Below are 13,048 nucleotides of genomic sequence, written 5' to 3'. Positions count from 1 at the left end.
TTCTGTGGATTGTATCTTGGGTATTCTGTATTTTTTTGGGCTACTATCCACTTATTAGTGAATACATACCATGCATGTCCTTTTGGGCCTGAGATACCTCACTCAGGATGATATTTTCTAGTTCCATTCATTTGCTCACAAAACTCTTGATGTCCTTGTCCTTAATAGGTGAATAGTATTCCATTGTGTAAATTAACCATGTTTTCTGTATCCATTATTCCACTGAGGGCCATCTGGGTTGTTTCCAGCTTCCGGCTATAACAGATAAAGCTGCTATGAACATAGTGAAGCATGTGCCCCCATGCCATGGTGGGGCATCTTCTGTACATGCTCAAGAGTGGCACAGCTAGGTTTCTAGGTAGATCCATCTCCAATTTTCTGAGGAACCTCCAGACCAACTTCCAGAGTGGTTGTAACAGTTTGCAATCCCACCAGCAATGGAAGAGCATCCCTCTTTCTCCATATCCTCAACAACATGTGCTGTCACCTGAGTTTTCGATCCCAGCCAGTCTGAATGGTATAAAGTGGAATCCTAGGGTCGCCTTGGTCTTCATTTCCCTGATCACTAAGGACTTTGAACATTTCCTCAAGTGCTTCTCAGCCACTTGAGATTCCTCTGTTAAATCTCTGTTCCGCTCTATACCCCATTTTCTGATTGGGTTGCTTGGCCTTTTGGTGGCTAGTTTCTTGAGTTCTTCATATTAGCTCTCTATTGGATGTGGGGTTAGTGACTTTTCCCCAATCTGTAGGTTGCTGATTTGTCCTATTGACTATGTCCTTTGCCGTTCAGAAGATTTTCAGTTTCATGAGGTCCCATTTATCTGTTCTTTATCTTAGAGTGGGAGCCATTGGATTTCTGCTTAGGAAATTTACCCCCATGCCAATGAGTTCAAAGCTCTTTCCCACCTTCTCCTCTATTAGACTCACTGTGTCTGGTTTTATGTTGAGGTCCCTGATCCACTTTGGGCAAGGTGACAAATATGGATCAATTTTTCACTTCTGTACAAAGACTGCCAACTAGACCAACATGACCCATTGAAGATGGTTTCCTTTCTCCACTGTATATTTTTGGCTTCTTTGTCAAAGATCAAATGTCTGCAAGTGTGTGGGTTTATTTTTGAGTTTTTAACTCCATTCCATTGATCAACCTGCCTGTCTCTGTAGCAGTACATGAAGCTCCCATCACTATTGCTCTGTGGTACAGCTTGAGGTCAGGCATGGTGACCCCCCCAGAAGATCTTTTAGTGTTGAGAATAGTTTTCGCTATCCTGTAATTTTTTTTTTTTTGTTATTCTAGATGAGTTTGAGAATTGCTCTTTTTTTTTTCATTGATTTTATTTTTTATTTTTAACATATATAAGAAACAAATGTAATAAACCAAATACATGGACAAAAATACAAGAATCATATGATCATCTTAATGGAAGCAAAAAAAAAGTATTTGATAAGATTCAACATGCATTCTGTTTTTTTGTTTGTTTGTTTGGTTTTTGTTTTTGTTTTTGTTTTTTTTCGAGGCAGGGTTTCTCTGTGTAACCCTGGTTGTCCTGGAACTCACTTTGTAGACCAGGCTGGCCTTGAACTCAGAAATCTGCCTGCCTCTGCCTCCCAAGTGCTGGGATTAAAGCCGTACACTACTGCGTAGCATTCTTAATAAAAGCCTTAGAACAAGTAGGACTGTAGGAAACATATTCCAACATAATAAAGGTTATGTATTACAAACTCATGGCCAATATCATCCTAAATGAATAAAACAATTAATAAGCCCCATTAAAATCAGGAATGGGATAGAACTGCGCACTATCCCTGCTGCTCATCCATAATGTGATTGAAGCAGTAGCTGGAACAATAAGGCAAGAGAAGGGATACAAATGGGAAAATATTAAGTCAAATTATTTTCAATTGAAGATTATATTCTTATACCCAATGTTCCCAAAATTTGACTAGAAAGATTGTAGAAATTTTCAATAATTTCAGCAAAGTGTTATGATACATAATTGACTTACAAAATTTACCAGTCTTAATACATATGAATAACAAACATGCTGAGAAAGAGATCATGGACAAACTCCTCTTCCCAGTTTCTTGAATAAAATAAAATATTTAGAATATACATAACAAAAAGATTAATAACCCTCCTCAATGAAAACTTTGAATGTGTGAAGAGATTAAGAAACATACTAGAATTTGAAGTCCTCTCAAGTGTATAGCTTGGTAGAATGCTAATGTTACCAAGGTGAAAAAAGACCCTCCTACCAAAACAATTTACTGATTCAATGAAAACACAATCAACATCCTCATCTCTTTCTTCACATAATAGAAAGAAAATTCTCAATTTGGTATGGAACAACAAAAGACCCAGAATAGCCAATTAGTACTAGATAAGTGTTTATTTCTATGCATTCTGCTCATTTTAAGTGCTAAGTGCATCTGTCTATGACCCCAACTTTTATACATCTGTTTCTATTGAGTAGATTTTGTTCAATATAAGAATGGCTACTCCAGCTTGTTTCTTGGGATGGGACCATTTGTTTGGAAAATTGTTTTCCAGCCTTTTACTCTGAGGTAGTGTTTGTCGTTGTCACTGAAGTGTGTTTCCTGTATGCAGCAAAATGCTGGGTCCTAATTATGTATCCAGTCTGTTAGTCTATGTCTTTTTATTGGGGAGTTGAGTCCATTGAGGTTAAGAGATATTAAGGAAAAGTGATTGTAACTCCCTGTTATTTTTGTTGTTAGAGGTGGAATTATGCTAGTGTGGCTATCTTCTTTTGGGTTTGTTGAAAGATTACTTTCTTGCCTTTTCTATGGTATAGTTTCCCGGATCCTTGTGTTGGTGTTTTCCATCTATTATTTTTTGTAGGGCTGGATTTGTGAAAAGATATTGTGTACATTTGGTTTTGTCATGGAATGTCTTGTTTTATCTGTCTATGGTAATTGAGAGTTTTGCTGGGTATAGTAGCCTGGGCTGGCATTTGTGTTCTCTTAGGGTCTGTATAACATCTGCCCAGGATCTCCTGGATTTCATTGTCTCTGGTGAGAAGTCTGGTGTCGTTCTGATAGGTCTGCCTTTATATGTTAATTGACCTTTTTCCCTTACTGCTTTTAATAGTCTTTCTTTGTTTAGTGCATTTGGGTGTTTTGATTATTATGTGACGGGAGGAATATCTTTTCTGGTCCAGTGTATTTGGAGTTCTGTAGGCTTCTTGTATGTTGATGGGCATCTCTTTCTTTAGGTTTGGGAAGTTTTCTTCTATAATTTTGTATAAGATATTTACTTGCCCTTTAAGTTGGGAATCTTCACTCTCTTCTATACCTATTATCTTCTATACCTTAGGTTTGGTCTTCTCATGGTGTCCTGGATTTCCTGGATGTTTTGGGTTAGGAGCTTTTGCTTTTTGCATTTTCCTTGACTGTTGTGTCAATGTTTTCTATAGTATCATCTGCACCTACGATTCTCACTTCTATCTCTTCTATTCTGTTGGTGATGCTTGCATCTATGACTCTTTTTAAAAATATTTATTTATTTATTTATTATATGTAAGTACACTGTAGCTGTCTTCAGACACTCCAGAAGGGAGCATCAGATTTCATTACAGGTGGTTGTGAGCCACCATGTGGTTGCTGAGATTTGAACTCAGGACCTTTGGAAGAGTAGTCGGTGCTCTTAACCACTGAGCCATCTCAACAGCCCGCATCTATGACTCTTGATCTCTTTCCTAGCTTTCTAACTCCAGGATTGTCTCCCTATGTGATTTCTTTGTTGTTTTTATTTCCATTTTCAGATCTTGGATGGTTTTGTTCATTTCCTTTGCCTGTTTGAATGTGTTTTCTTGTAATTCTTTAAGAAATTTTTGTGTTTCCTCTTTAAGGGCTTCTACCTGTTTGGCTGTGTTCTCCTGTATTTCTTTAAGGGAGTTGTTATATTCTTCTTAATGTCCTCTATCATCATGAGAAGTGATTTTAGACCTGAATCTTGCTTTTCAGGTGTGATGGTGTATCCAGGACTTGCTATGGTTGGATAATTGGGTACTGATGATGCCAAGTAACCTTGGTTTTTGTTGCTTATGTTCTTACACTTGCCTCCCACCATCTGGTTCTTGCTAGTGCTACCTGTCCTCCCTATATCTGACTGGAGCCCGTCCTTCCTTTGATCCTGGTTGTGTCAGAACTCCTCAGAGTCCAGCTATCTTTGTGATCCTGTGATTCTGGGATCCTGTGATCCTGAGATCCTGGGTGTGTTAGAGCTCCTGGGAGTAAAGCTGCCTCTGGGACCCTGAGATTCTGGTGTGAACAAGCCCCTGTGATCCTGTGATCCTGTGATCCTGGGTCTGCCCAGGGCTCCGGCCCAGACCTGAAGGAAGCTGTGCCAGTGGAGTTCCTGCATCCCTGGATTTCACTGGTCCCAGTTACTCCAGGTGGTGTTGGGACAGATGTTGTGTCCTCCTCACCTCTGATCCTATGATCCTGGGTGTTTTAGGGCCATTGTGAATAGAGCTTCCTCTGGGTATTGTGGGACTGGCTGCTGAGTTCGGGCCCAAGGTCTGCTCAGGGCTCTGACCCAGACCAGAAGGAGAGAATTTCTCTTTCTATCTCTATGAATAAATGAGTTGGGATTTTGATGGGGATTGCATTAAATCTGTAGATTGCTTTTGGTAAGATGGCCATTTTTACTATGTTAATCCTGCTGATTCATGAGCATGGGAGGTCTTTCCATCTTCTGATGTCTTCTTCAATTTCCTTCTTCAGAAACTTGAAGTTCTTTTCATACAGATCCTTCACTTGCTTAGTTAGAGTCACACCAAGATAGTTTACATTATTTGTGACTATTGTGAAGGGTGTCATTTTCCTAATTTCTTTCTCATTTCATCCTTTTAGTAGAGAAAGGCTACTGGTTTGTTAGAAATAATTCTATATCCTGTCACTTTGCCGAAGTTGTTTATCAGCTGTAGGAGTTCTCTGGTGGAATTTTTGGGGTTGCTTATATAGATTATCATATCATCTGCAAATAGTGATATCTTGATTTCTTTTTTGCCAATTTGTATTCCCTTGATCTCCTTTTGTTGTCTTATTGCTCTAGTTAGAACTTTGAGTACTATATTGGACAGATATGGGAAGAGTGGGCACCCTTGTCTTGTCCCTGTTTTAATGGGATTGCTTCAAGTATCTCTCCATTTAATTTAATATTGGCTGTTGATTTGCTGTATATTGCTTTTATTATGTTTAGGTATGGGTCTTGAATTTCTGAACCCTCCAATACTTCTAACATGAAGGGGTGTTGTATTTTGTCAAATGTCTTTCTCAGTATCTAATGAGATGATCGTGTGGTTTTTTTTCTCCGTGTGTTTGTTTATATAGTGGATTATGTTAATGGATTTTTGTATATTGAACCAATCTTGCATCTCATCGCTGGGATGAAGCCTACATAATCATGGTGAGTGGTTGTTTTGATGTGTTCTTGGATTGGGTTTGTGAGAATTTTATTGAGTAGTTTTGCATAGATATTAATAAGGAAATTGGCCTGAAGTTCTCTTTTTTTTTTTGCTGGGTCCTTGTATAGTTTAGGTATCAGAGTAATTGTGGCTTCACAGAATGAATTAGGTGGTGTTCCTTCTGTTTCTGTTTTATGGAATAGTTTAAGGAGTATTGGTATTAGCTCTTCTTTGAAGGTCTGGTAGAATTCTTCACTAAAGCCACCTGGCCCTGGGCTTTTGTTTTTGGTTGGGAGGTTTCTAATGACTTCTTCTATTTCCTTAGGGGATATGGGTCTGTTTAGATAGTTTACTTGCTCTTGATTTAACAGTATGTGGTATCTGTCTAGAAAATCCTCCATTTCATCTAGAGTTTCCAGTTGTGTTGAGTATAGGCTTTTGTAGGATCTGATGATTTTTTAAAAATTTCCTCAGTTTCTGTTGTTAATCTCTCTCTTTTCATATCTGATTTTGTTAATTTGGATACTGTCTCTGGGCCCTTTAGTTAGTTTGACTAGGGGTTTAATCTATCTTGTTGATTCTTTCAAAGAACCAACTTTTGGTTTTTGTTAATTCTTTGTATTGTTCTCTTTGTTTCTATTTGGTTGATTTCCTGCCTTCTACTCATCTTGGGTGAGTTTGCTTCTTTTTGTTCTAGAGTTTTCAGGTGTGCTGTTAAGTTGCTGGTGTATGATCACTCCAATTTCTTTACTAGGGCACTTACTGCTATGAATTTTCCTCTTAGCACTGCTTTCATTGTGTCCCATAAGTTTGGATATGTTGTGTCATTATTTTCGTTGAATTCCAGGGAGTCTTTAATTTCTTTCTTTATTTCTTCTCTGAACAAGTTATCATTGAATAAACAGTTGTTCAGTTTCCATGTGTATGTGGGCTTTCTGTTGTTTTTCTTGTTATTGAAGATCAGCCTTAGGCCCTGGTGATCTGACAGGATGCATGGGATTATTTCAGTCTTCTTGTATCTGTTGAGGCTTATTTTGTGACCCATTATACGGTCAGTTTTGGAGAAGGTACCATGAGGTGCTGAGAAGAAGGTATGTATATTCTTTTGTTTTATTGTGAAATGTTTTGTAGATATTGGTTAAATCCATTTGGTTCATAACTTCTATTAGTTTTACTGTGTCTCTCTTTAGTTTCTGTTTCAATGACCTGTTCATTAGTGAGAGTGGGGTGTTGAAGTATCCCAATATTATTATGTTGGGTTCCGTGTGTGTTTTTAGCTTTAGTAAAGTCTCTTTTTATAAATGTGTGTACCCTTGCATTTGCGGCATAGGTGTTCAGAATTAAGACTTTCTCTTGGTGCATTTTTCCTTTGGTGAGTATGAAGTGTCCTTCCCCATCTTGCTTGATAACTTTTGGTTGAAAGTCTGTATTTTATTGGATATTAGGATGACAACCCCAGCTTGTGTCTTGGGACTATTTGCTTAGAAGACTTTTTTTTTTCCCCCAGCCTTTTACTCTGAGGCAGTGTCTGTCTTTGTAATCGAGGTGTGTTTTCAGAATGCAGCATAATGCTGAATCCTGTTTGCATATCCAGTCTGTTAGTTTATGTCTGTTTAATGGAGAATTGAGTTCTTTGATATTAAAGACAGATGATTCTTAGTCCCTGTTATATTTGTTGTTGTAGATGGCATTATGTGCATGTGGTTCTCTCCTTTTGGTTTTGTTGTGAGATGATTAATATCTTGTTCCCCCCCCCCTTGGTGTAGGTACCCTTCTTGTATTGGAGTTTTGCTTCTAGAATCCTCTGTAGGGATGGATTGGTAGATATTGTTTGAATTTGGTTTTGTCCTGGAATATTTTGGTTTCTCCATTGTGATGGTTTGTATATTCTTGGGCCAGGGAGTAGCACCATTTGGAGGTGTGGCCTGGTTGGAGTAGGTGTGTTACTGTGGGTGTGGGCTTAAGACTCTCACCCCAGTTGCCTGGAAGTCAATCTTCTACTAGCAGCCTTTGGATGAAGACATAGAACTCTCAGCTCTGCCTGCGTCATGCCTGCCTGGATACTGCCATTCTCCCACCTTGAAGATAATGGACTGAATCTCTGAACCTGTAAGCCAGCCCCAATTAAATGTTGCTTTTATAAGACTTGCCTTGGTCATGATGTCTGTTCACAGCAGTAAAACTCTAACTAAGACATCCATCTATGTTGATTGAGGGTTTTTCTGGGTGTAGTAGCTTGGACTGACATTTGTGTTCTCTTAGATTCTGCATGACCTCTGTCCAGGCTCTTCTGGCTTTTAGTATCTCTGTTGAGAAGTCTGGTGTAATTCTGTTAGGTCTGCTTTTATATGTTACTTGCCTTTTTTCCCCTTGCAGTATTTAATATTCTTTCTTTGTTCTGTGCATTTAATGTTTTGATTATTCTGTGATGAGAGGATTTTCTTTTCTGGTCCAATCTATTTGGTGTTTTATAAGCTTCTTGTACATTTAAGGCCATCTCTTTCTTTAGGTTGGGGGATTTTTCTTCTATGACTTTGTTGAAGATATTTTTGGGTCCTTTGAGCTGGAAATCTTCACTCTCCTCTATTCCTATTATTCTTAGATTTGGTCTTTTCATTGTGTCCTGGATTTCCTGGGTATTTTGGGTTAGGAGTTTTTTATGTTTTGATTTTTCTTTGATACTGTGTCAATATCTTCTACACCTGAGATTCTCTCTTCTATATCTTGTATTCTGTTGGTGATGCTTATATCTGTAACTCCTGATCGTTTTCCTAGGTTTTCCATTTTCACTGTTGCTTCCATTTGTGTTTTCTTTATTGTCTACTTCCATCTTTAGGTCTTGGACCACTTTTCAGTTCCTTCACCTGTTTGATTGTGTTTTCCTGTATTTCTTTAAGGGATTTGTGCTACATCTGCTCCAGTAGTGACACGCGCGACAGGCCCCAAAAAACCTGGGCGCTGTCCTGAGGTGAAAAGTTCATGGAAACTTAGTCTCCTGGAACCGTGGCATCCTGTATAACAAATGCTCTGATGTCCTTGCTTTAGTTGGTAAACGGATCTGTGTGCTTTCCCTTAATATTGCTTTATTATAAGTGCCTCTAAGGATTGAATTTTTGACATATAGCTAAATTAGATTCTTCACCAGTCCTAGGCAGTCCTTGAGCCGACCCTGGGCATGGATAGCTAAGTCACTGCCCTACACAGGAATTTACCATTATCTAGGAAGAAGGGAGTTTGTGATCTAAGGAGGAACCAGAGTATATACTTAGAACTATAGATAGCTGAGCTACACTCATACACAGGTATTTACAATGGCCTAAGGGGGAGGTGGACTATACAATAGACTAGAATAGGAACTATGGCCAGGGCACAAAGCCCTTGCCTAAGACTTCTAAGATTAAGTGGACCTTAGGTGGGGCTGCTTTTGATTCCCAGTTGTTAACATTGAATTTTATCCCAGCTGGTTTCTGCCAGTCCTTCATGTTTGCATTCCTCTGTTTTGTGTAAGAATCCAGTAACCTCATTGTACCTTGCTGGTGTGTCACCTAACTTCCCTAGTTTCTTCTGTATAAGAAGTTTGATGCTCGATTTGACAAATTACATTCAGATCCACACTCCCTTGTGTCAAGTCTGTTTGTCACCCCCCTTTCGCTGACTCCTTTGCCCACCTACAACCAGATCTGTTCCGTGCAGATAGGAGACCCAGAAGGGGTTAGTCTGCGGCAGTTGGCACCTTCGAACAGGGACTTCGGGGTAGGTAAGTCTATTTCTTTTTCTTCTTTATTTTCTCAGGCAAGGATAGGATTTCGTTACTGTGCTACAGATGGGCTTATAAAGATAAATCAGTTAAGGACAAGAAAGTAATTTTACCATGAGGCAGTCTGACATTAAAACATGTTTAGACGTTTCACCAGTAAAGGCCTACGCTATAGTGATGAAGGGACAGAAACTTAGTGCCAATTTTAAGAGCACCTGTGAGAATGGAAAGCATCTAACAGAGGGAACATGCTTGCTTTCCAGCATGAAAATCAACTTTTCTAATTTTCTAAAAGCACTGTAGGTTTTTCCTTATGAGCATAGCTCTGCTCACTGTTAGCCATCAATTTGCTGTGGTGGCAGAATTATTTTCCCCTGGGAGGTCATTTATTTAAAATTGGAGGACAGGCAGGCTTAGCAGAATCTATTGCTTGGTTGGGGTTTGTTTGAGTTTCCAGTCATGTAGTTTTAAGTTTTTTCTCTCCCCCTCTTTTTCTCTCTCTCTCTCTTTCTTTTTTCTGTGAAGCAGTTTAGAGTTCCTTTGTTGGATCTAACTTGCAGCGTAAATTTTAGGTTGGAAGGTGAAATATATACTAACAATACTCTTATCAGCTTTAAAAAAATAGACTATTTATTCTGATATTTTCATTCATGTAAACAATACCTCTTGGTCATTGTTGGGAGCCGCCCTCACATTTGCCATTACAAGATGGCGCTGACAGCTGTGTTCTAAGTAGTAAACATAATCTGCACACGTGCAGGGGCAGTTTTCCCGCCATGTGTTCTGCCTTTCTCGTGATGACAACTGGGCCGATGGGCTGCAGCCAATCAGGGAGTAATACGTCCTAGGCGGAGGATAATTCTCCTTAAAAGGGACGGGGTTTTGCCATTCTCTCTCTCTCTCTCTTGCTTTCTTGTTCTTGTTCTTTTTCTTGCTTTCTTGCTCTCTCTTGCTCTTGCTCTCTTGCTCTCTTGCTCTCTTGCTCTCTGGCTCCTGAAGATGTAAGCAATAAAGCTTTTGCTGCAGAAGATTCCGGTTTGTTGCGTCTTTCCTGGCCGGTCGCGAACGTGTGTAAGAGGTCATATACACCCTAACTCTCCCCTCCCACTGCTGCTCGGAATCCTAACTGCTCCCTCCTACTACCCCAGGTACCCCTAACATGCTTCTCTGCCCCTTTCATGTCCTCCCCCTCATTTGTTAATGACCCATGAGAGTCCAATCAGTGCTGCCCATCAGGATGCAGAGTGATCTAGTCAACTTGCTCTTGTGCAGGTGACCATAGCCACTGTCATGCCATGTCCCCGAGACAGTGTTTTAAGTGTTCTTCCAACCCTAACTCAACCCTAAGACTGATACAGATGGCTCCATTTAGGGCTGAGCATCTGAGTAGCTCTTTATTTATTTATTTAGCACTTTGATCATCTATGAGTCTCTGCTTTATCTGCTGACCTCTGCAGAGGGAAGCTTCTCTGGGCCAGGGCAGAGGGCAGCACTGATCGGTGCGCATGAACACAGATGTTCCCGAAAAACAGCTATAGTGGATCTTTACAGGTCCTAAGACCGCCAGACTCATGGGCTTTGACCAGGTTTCCAGTACAAAGCTGGAATCATTCCTGTGGAATAGGCTTCAAAAAACAACCTCAACAATTGCAGATATCCCTGTGCCACCGTTGTACCAGTGCACACATCTCGCCTAGCAAGTTGGTACTGTAGCATGCAGGAATGGTTGCAGGGATACTATGCATCTTCTCTGAGTGGCCTATGCATTGTCTTCTAGCCCCACGGCACGTAGTTTTGAAAGTTTCAAAGAATTTTCACACAAAACAGTTTGCATTCTGGTAATGTTTATAATTTTTAGTTTGAAAATCACCTTGGACACTAGACATTATAGGGAGCCTTGCACTTTAAAGAAAAGAGGAAAAGTAAAAGTGAAATCAGAGAAAAAAATCCCACAACTTCTGCATAGTCTTGGGATAACAAGCAGCTAGGATTTCTCATAGCACTTGTTCTACACTGACCTATATTCTAGGTGAAGTGTGCCAAGACATCTGGGGACTGAATTACCAAACTGAGAATAAGGATTCCCAGTACTTCCTGAATAGCCAGAAAAATTTGCAAACAAAAATTGAAAGTTGATATTTCTTTTTAACTTGATAACAAAAACTCAAGTGTGGAGGGGCTGATTATTTTCCGCACAGAGCTAGCAGCAGTTAATGCTTGCTGGGGGAGGGAAAGGGGGAGAAGAAGGGGGAGGGAAAGGGGAAGGAGAGGGAGGAGGAAGAGGAAGAGGAGAAGGGAGAAACATTTCTTTCAGTGGTGGAGCCCCTGGACAATGCCCATGTGCCAGGACATAACTGCTGTCCACGAGAGCAACCCTAACTGAACTCACTGGATCCCCAAACCCTAAGCAAGCAACAAACAAAGGATATGAAAAGAGAGGAGCTTGTTGGAAAGAAGGGTTCACTAGGACTGGAATCCATAAGATTGCCCAAATTATATATAACTGTCAAATAATGACAACATTTTTTAAAATTTAAGAACATAAAGTCATTTCAAGAGGAAGAGTACTTCCTTCTCTCTAAAGCTTGGCCGCACAGCTCCCCCATCCCCCCTTTTTGAAGATTTATTTACTTTATGCATGTGACCACACTGTCGCTGTTTTCAGATACACCACAAGAGGGTATCGGACTCCGTTACAGGTTGAAACTTTTTGCTCCTAACATCTGGAAACGTCTAGCAGGCAGTATAAACTACCAGCATTATTCCTTTACATGCTTGCAGTTTTTGAGGCTCACTAGGCATCCCAGACTAGGTTTTTTTTTTTTTAATATGTGTGTGTGTTTTGTTTTTGTTTTTCGAGACAGGGTTTCTCTGTGTAGCCCTGGCTGACCTGGAACTCACTCTGTAGACCAGGCTGGCCTCGAACTCAGAAATCCGCCTGCCTCTGCCTCCCAAGTGCTGGGATGAAAGGCGTGCACCACCACCGCCTGACTCCCAGACTAGTTTTTAACTCATAAGCCTCCCTACTGAACCCCCCTGAGTGCTGGGATCATAAGAATGCGCCACAACACCTGTATACTTTTTGATGATGCATAGTCATAGTCCTAAATTGTTTGAAGTGTGTCAGAAGTAAGCATGGTGTCAGATGACCTCTAGAACTCAAAGAACTCAAAGAGCACGGACACTCTCTGGCCTGGGAGCCAGGGTAGCATATTTGTCTGTGGTGGTCTTCTCATCCTCACCACAACCACCAATCAGTCGTCGACATCGTCGTCAATCATAATTATTATCATTGTCCGCTTCTCGCTCATCATTTTAATTAGCAAATTCGAATCACGTTTTAGTGTAAATGAGAGTAACTTAACATTCTAAGAGAATTATTCACCAGGAGAGTAGAAAACAGGTACGTTGAAGTAAGAGGAAGGAAAAGTATCAGTAGGGGGGCCCGCCAACCCTAGATCAACAGCAGATGGCGCCAAATGACCTAAGGATCCACTAAGAGACTTATTCCAGTCCACTTTCTCCCAAAGATTCTTCTGGTATGAAGGTCTGGTTAGGAACACAGGCCCAGGTATGTAACTGGGTATAGTGCATGGTTAATTTCTATTTTTTGAGATTATGAGTGGAGTATATTCAACGTTATCTTTCTCAGCTTGTTGTTGGTATCTAGAAAGACTGTTGATTTTCTAAGTTAATTTTATTGGTCATTTCTAGAAGTTTTCTGGCGAATTATTCAGGAGTTTCTTATGCATGACATATCATCTGCAAATGGGAGTGATTTGATTTTTCCTATTTGTATCCCTTTAATGTCTGATATCAAGTGATGCTTTGGCCTAAGTTCCTACGCTGCACATTGTCTTTC

The sequence above is a fragment of the Mus musculus genome, chromosome 6, assembly GCF_000001635.26.
Source record: "Mus musculus strain C57BL/6J chromosome 6, GRCm38.p6 C57BL/6J".
NCBI classification, from domain to species: Eukaryota; Metazoa; Chordata; class Mammalia; order Rodentia; family Muridae; genus Mus; species Mus musculus.
This window is presented reverse-complemented; position numbering follows the sequence as displayed.